Source organism: Mizuhopecten yessoensis, unplaced genomic scaffold (genome assembly GCF_002113885.1).
Source record: "Mizuhopecten yessoensis strain PY_sf001 unplaced genomic scaffold, ASM211388v2 scaffold9573, whole genome shotgun sequence".
NCBI lineage: Eukaryota > Metazoa > Mollusca > Bivalvia > Pectinida > Pectinidae > Mizuhopecten > Mizuhopecten yessoensis.
The window spans coordinates 36,879-44,142 of record NW_018408115.1 but is presented as its reverse complement, the minus strand read 5'-3'; positions in this window follow the sequence as shown (position 1 = coordinate 44,142).

The window sequence follows — 7,264 nt, the reverse complement described above, 5'->3', positions numbered from 1 at the left end:
AGTTTCTACTCCTGCTTAACGCTCAGCAAATTAGGAGTGGGACGACTGGTTCGCCCGTTGTCAGTATAATGTGACCGGGTGAGGCGTCCTGCTGGGTGTCTTCGGCAGTATGTTTCAGTGAGGTAGCACTATAAAGTCGGCATCAGTTCCGCGCTATCACAAGGAGATAAACACGAACATATCGCAGCCTCCCAAAATACACACGCATACACTACACGCATGCATCTTGCACACAGGGGAGGCCGTCCTTAAATGACCTTAGCTGTTAATAGGACGTTAAACAAAATCAAACAAACAAACAAACAAACAAAAAAGGATTGTAAATGACATTTATGCCACCCCAGAATTAGTTGTCACAAAGAAATGGAAGAAATGAATAACTCCCATTCAAGATAAAATATGCCTTGTCGCTTATGATGAAGCACACTGCATAACAGAATGGTAGGAGTTTTAACTTTTGCATCAATGATGCTGCAATTATTAGGTTTCTGACAACTGTTATCATTTGCTAAATCAATTGATAATTAATGGAATCGGAAATCAACCAAAATGAACTTCAAATGGACCTTTGAATTAATATATAACAGGGTATTTGTTTTAGTATACATGGTATTTTTATATGGATTATTATATATTCTTATTGGTAGGACGTCAAACTCCTGTGATTATATGGATAAATAAGAGTGCATGGCATTTTATTTATATTTGTTTCCTTTACTTTAAATGGCCATTCTGATGCAACTTGAAATAATATAATTGTGTCTCCGTGGATATCTAAATTACTTCACATAATTTATGAAATTTACAAACGAAGCACTGATGCTATATATGTATATTTCAATATCCCAGTAAATGTGTTATGCCATTTATATTTAACACATCTGTTACCATGCCTGAATTGTATGATAACTTTGGCACGCGTTTAAGGTTTTCAAATTTACAAACCTTTTGCGCCTTTTTCGGAGGCGAACACTGTGGCTTTTTCCGTTTCTTGCGTGATCCTGCATGCACATGTGTTACGAATGTTCGACTTATATATGATCCAGACACTCTCACCTTAACCGTTCCTCTGCTTTTGCGTGCTCTTCATATTTTGACAGTATGCATGTTATTGTGCATTCATTACAGAGGAACACATTTCTATCTGCTGACAAAGGCACGTTGAAGTGTCCTTGTAAAACATTTGCTTTTTTTCCTTTAACAAAAAATGATGTTCTCTGGTAACCTTTGTTCTTTTTAACGAACTTCTTTCTGCAGCAGTCGCAGCCTGATGTCTCCATCACTTGTTGAACAAGCATTTTCATATACGAGAGAACAGCATGACTTTTTCTTTTGTCAAGCCTTGTTTCAGTGAGGTAGCACTATAAAGTCGGCATCAGTTTCGCGCTATCACAAGGAGACAAACACGAACATATCGCAGCCTCCCAAAATACACACGCATGCATCTTGCACACAGGGGAGGCCGCCCTTAAATGACCTTAGCTGTTAATAGGACGTTAAACACAATCAAACCAAACCAAACCAAACCCCTGTCCGATACTACACTTTCCGACATATTGGACCCACCAGCATTAATAAAATCAACACTGTCTAAATGAGGGTTACTAGCCGCGGTAAGGGACTTAAATTGACCTGCGGATCTAGCCATGAGTACCCACCTTCAATGTTCGGCGCCATATCCGTCTCCTTTCGTCGCTGTTGTAACTTGTCTTGCCGCAACTGATTGATAATTGTCTTCACAAGCTCCTCATCCCCCTGCACCTAGCTTCCGGTCACAACAATTTCCTGTAGAACATGTCCATCCCGTCCGACATTGTCCTGTCCCGTTCCGCTCGCAATGGGGTTGGCAGGATCTTGATTTGCGCCATGTTGCATCTCTCGTCTTCAATAATGAAAGTTTTCTTAACCGCTTTCTCTAAAAACGAATAGCTTGGCCCAGATTTAGCTTCAGTTTTTAGCTCACCTGGCACGAAGTGCCAAGTGAGCTTATGCTGTGGCGCGGCGTCCGTCCGTCGTCAATATTTTACTTTAAACGACTTCTTCTTAATAACCGAAAGGCCTAGGGTGTCGATATTTGGTGAGAAGCAAACTGGGATGAAGGCCTACAAAGTAATTGACCTTGACCAATTTTCAAGGTCACAGTGGTCAATTATGTTTAAAACTTTAAACATCTTCTTCTCGATAACCAAACTGCCCAGGGAGATGATAATTGGCCAGTAGCATGCATGAGTGAAGGGCTACCAAGTTTGTTCAAATAAATGACCTTCAATTATATTCAAGGTCACAGGGGTCAATTGTCTTAAAAAGACTTTGAATAACTTCTTCTCAATAACCAAAATACCCAGGGTGATGATATTTGGCCAGTAGCATGCTGAGATAAAGGGCTACCAAGTTTGTTCTAATAAATGACCTTCACCTATATTCAAGTCACAGGGGTCAAATTTGTTTAAAATCTTTAAACAACCTCTTCTGAATAACCATTGGTCCCAAGTTGCATCCTGAGATGAAAGGCTATAGAATTTGTTTAACATAATGACTTTGTTTGACTTTCAATCAGAGGGGTGAAATCTTTTAAAAAGAATTAACAGGGTCTTTTGAATGAATTTTAATCATAAATACTGATATTTTGCCTGTAGCTTTATTTTAGATCACTTTTAAGATTACAAGTGTGAGACTACTACCAGGTGAGCGATACAGGCCCATTAGGCCTCTTGTTTAAATTGAATCGGGGTCCAGACACGCTAGTGCCTCAATGGAAGTACATCCGGCCGTTATGATGGCATCCGCTGTCTCGGCACTCAATAGTAAGGCCGCTGCCCACGTCTTTACCACATCAATATTGTGGGAAAGATCTTCCATCTTGGTATCGTGTTTAAAATTCAAATGGGAGTTATAAGTAACAACAAAGGAAAATGCACCATACTTGCATGGAATGTTAGTGCCCACGCTGAACCCGCAAGCCACACATTTGATGGTACGATCCCGGGTCAGAAAAGATCCATCCCTCGCAAAACGCTTTGCAGTCCAGACGAATCGTCATCACGGCGATATTTTTTGATAAACTGTTACGAATTATTTATACCAAACGTTCAACTTCGATATTGTCCACAATTAACCATTCCGGTAATAAGAAATAACCTCTCACGATTCTTTCGTGATCCATTTAAAATCGATCATTGTACAAAGTACAGCAACACGTGGTAAAGTTTGTAAAACAGAAAAGTTTGGAAACAGAAAACGTGGCCCTGCCCTTTCGCTGAATGCCGAAGTATCAATGAAATATGATACCGGAGTGCGATTGGTGGGGCGACATACAAACTCAACACTGATTGCCCGACACTTGGCTTTCCGCCGGGTCGTATATCGCCCCACAATGCACTACTCGGATATCACTTGAAACTTCCTTCCTGTTCGACAACGTAAACAAACATACCATGAGGCTCGTTACCCAACAATCCACACCGGGTACTATCCTGGACAATGTGATCCTTACTGTGGATTTATTATTCACACAATAAAACAAAATGGGCACATGCTGCGAAATATCAATAACACATTAATAAATTAATGCTTACATAAGTTTGGTGTCTGCACAATATCAGGATCAATCGAAGGTGTTGATTGTACCGACAGAGAAACTGGCTCTAGTGATGCAATGTTTGCTGCAATTTGCATGTTACTGAAGGGACTGTATGTGGGTTGTTTTTGCGTTGATTTGCTCAATATTTACTGGAGGGTCCGACAAATAAAATGTCTCCGATTTCCACTGAAGCAGCAAATGTTCGTTGTACTTATACTCATTTTAATCCCACTGACGATATCTTCCCCGTCTTTATACCAGTGGTAGAGTGCTGACTATTATGATGTGTCGTAATGAGCCCCATTATGAGATTGTTTTCCTTTTCAAGGGCGATGAACAATGATGTCCTGTGAAATATGTCTATTGGAAAATTTTAATTTGTTGTCAACTTTCCCATCAATTTGCTATTGAAGACATTATGAAACCATCATTAATGGCAATAAGTTTATATACTACTTACATTTTGCTAAGGATCATTTTTATTTTTTGGGCATATGTGAAAATAAATATTTTATTTTGTTTATCCTGAAATTATTGTTCTTTTGATTCATCAGCATGCCAAAATTCCAAAAAATGAAATTGAACAAAACTCATCCTAAATATACAGACACTGTTTTTGTATCGAGTGTGACGCCCATGAGGTATTCATTAAAATACTGAAATTGAACAAGACTCATCCTAAATAGACAGAAACTGTTTTTGTATCGAGTGTGACGCCCAGGAGCATCAACTACAGCTTAACAACGTCTGCGCATGCCCGGAATGAGATCGCGTTTCCGGTTTTGTGGGATAGCGTTCCACTCAGCTAACAAAGCTGTTCCCAGCTCCTGGAGTATTCTTTGCTGAACATTTCTGGCAAAGAGAGCTGTCTGCAGCATGTCCCACACATGCTCGATGGTGTTTAGATCCGGCGAGCGGGCTGGTCAATCTATTCGTTGAATAAGAAAATTCGGGCCATAACGGTACCATTATGGAAGACATGGAGGTGAGTTTTCCCACGAAGGCTTATGCCTCCCCACACCATCGCTGAACCTCCGCCATATCGGTCATGTTTCACAACGTTACCTACCTGGAACCTCTCCCTAGCTTGTCTCCATACTCCAACGCGCCTGTTGGTGAAGTCGAGACAGAATCTGAACTCGTCAGTAAATAAGAACCAGTTCCCATTCCTGAGGAGTTCAAGTGCTGCGAGCTTTGGCGCAATCTAATCGGTCCCTAACATGGCGGGCAGTTAATGGAACTCGTATTACTGGTCTACGTGACATTAGACCAGCATCATGAAGATGGTTCCTAACTGTCTGAGTGGCTACCCGGGTAGCAGAAGCATTAAGGTCATTTCGTAAAGCCGTGCCTGTATGAGCAAAATATCTGTTAGTTTGGAAACGATTCCACATTCTTGCCACCACACTTTGATACACCCCAAGGTCTGCTGCAACCTGACGTTGAGACATGCTAGCGTGCAGCATTCAGATGCCCCTATTCATTTCACCGTCATTTAAACGATGTTTGGTTTGTTTTTGTGCCATGTTAAAACAAAAACACGCAAAGAATATTCATCAAATTTATTTCCTTAACAATTTGAACAACGCCTTACTTAGCCTAGCATACCTTTTGAAAGGGGTGTACACGTGAAAAGCATGCACTTGCTTTTATAGCTGACTGAACACACCCTCAAACAGGACGATTTGGTATGCAAACTAAGTCACTCAAAGAAGTACGGAAGGAAAATACATTATCGTTTCTAACATTTATATATATAAAAAAAAATCAAAATGTAGATTATCTTTAGCAAAACGTAAATATATTTAATATATATATATCATCTAATTTGTAAGTTTTTAGGTCACCTGAGCTTTGCTCAAGTGACCTATTCTGATTGCTTTCCGTCCGTCGTCGTGGGTAAACTTTTCACATTTTCGACTTCTCAAGAACCAGTTGATGGAGATTGTTCAAACTTGGTCAGAATCATCCTTGGCAGAAGAGGTTACAAAATTGTAAAATTGGAATACCTACCCCAACCCAAGGGGTCAAGGCAAGGCCCCAAAGGGAAAATTAATCAATATTTAAAAAACCTTCCTCTCCAGACTCAGAGGTAATACAGTCAATTTCAGGACCCCCGAGGCATCCGTTCCCCCTTGGGGTGGGGGTAAAGTTTACTATAGTTTATATAAGGAAATAACACTTGTGTAGATTTTATCCATTTTCAGCAAACTCAAACTTGGAATCATCTTTGATGAATGAGGGTATTCCATTGAAAAATTAAGCAATATTTCAAAAATCTTTTTCTCCCGACTCGGGCAATGTACTGAAGCATTTAGCTTTGATAAATAGTTATTTTTCAAGACAATCAAAGCATCAGCACGGGATGGGTTTAGTGCTCTGTGAGCTGACCACATCTCATGTGGTTGAAAACACACGCTCTGCACGAACGCTTAGCTAATCTTCCTGACATAAGGAATAGGAATCCATTCTTTTCCCACCAAGCCAAAGGATTTTCATTTCTTTTCTTTTATTTGTTATCTCATCATTAGCCTTCTATAGGCGAAATCCTGTTGCTGGTTCCACTTCTGTAATGAATGCATCACCCAAGAGATCAGTAAGTGATCATCTTTCTCAAAGAGAAGACCTGAGTCTAGACTCAGTTGAGTGGACCAATCCTGAGGGGAGAGTTACAGCGGGGTCAGTATCAGTAGATTCGGATCCACCAGGAAGTGTCGGCAGTGCGGTCCCAATCAGCTGGAAGCCCACCAGTAGCCTGATCACCGTTTTCTCAACAATAACCTGTTCAAAATTTTAAAAAATAATGAAAGTTAATGGTCAATTCGACTAATTCCTAATTTCTAATTGGTATGTTGAAAAATTATATATGATAAATAATTAACTTTGTATTGATATCAGTAATTTTCTAGTAGATATAGATTGTATTTTTCTCAAATTTGCTGGGATTCTTATTTTTAGCTCACCTGCACAACAACTACCAGCGCAACCAGAGACTAAATTTGAACATATTTCTTGAGTCGGACAATGTGTCATTATCATTACAGTTCACTGAGGTGTCCGACTCGACATTGTAAATGAATCTTTCATTCCAGAAATATATAGCAAAATATTTATTGTTTTGACTTATTTAACACAAAGCACTAATACACTACTTACGAACCACAATTAAATGCACATACAACAACAAAATTCCAGCACATTTTTCGAATTGGTCTCTGAACAAGAAAAGAACACATCTCACAAGAAAAGAACACATCTCACTCGTCTCTAGCCTCATCCCCCTCTGCCCCATCTGCCCCGTCCAACCTGCACATGTACACTTCAGTAAAAAAAAAAAAAAAAATGCAAAATCTTATTCATTTAAGTGAAAAACACGTCATAACAGGTTTGTTTGAATATATCTAATTTTTAGGTCACCTGAGCTTTAGCTCAAGTGACCTATTGCTATCCGTTTTCGTCCGTCGTCGTCCGTCGTCGTCCGTCGTCCGTCGTCCGTTAACATTTTACATTTCAAACTTAAAGTCAAGTTCTGCTGGGCCGATTGAACTGAAAGTTGGTAGGAATGATCGCCTCATGGTCCTGACAAAGTGTTGTTATTTTTCGGGTCGATCAGAAATCCAATATGGCCGCCACGGCCGCCATTTTGAAAACCTATTTCAAACTTAAAGTCAAGTTCTGCTGGAC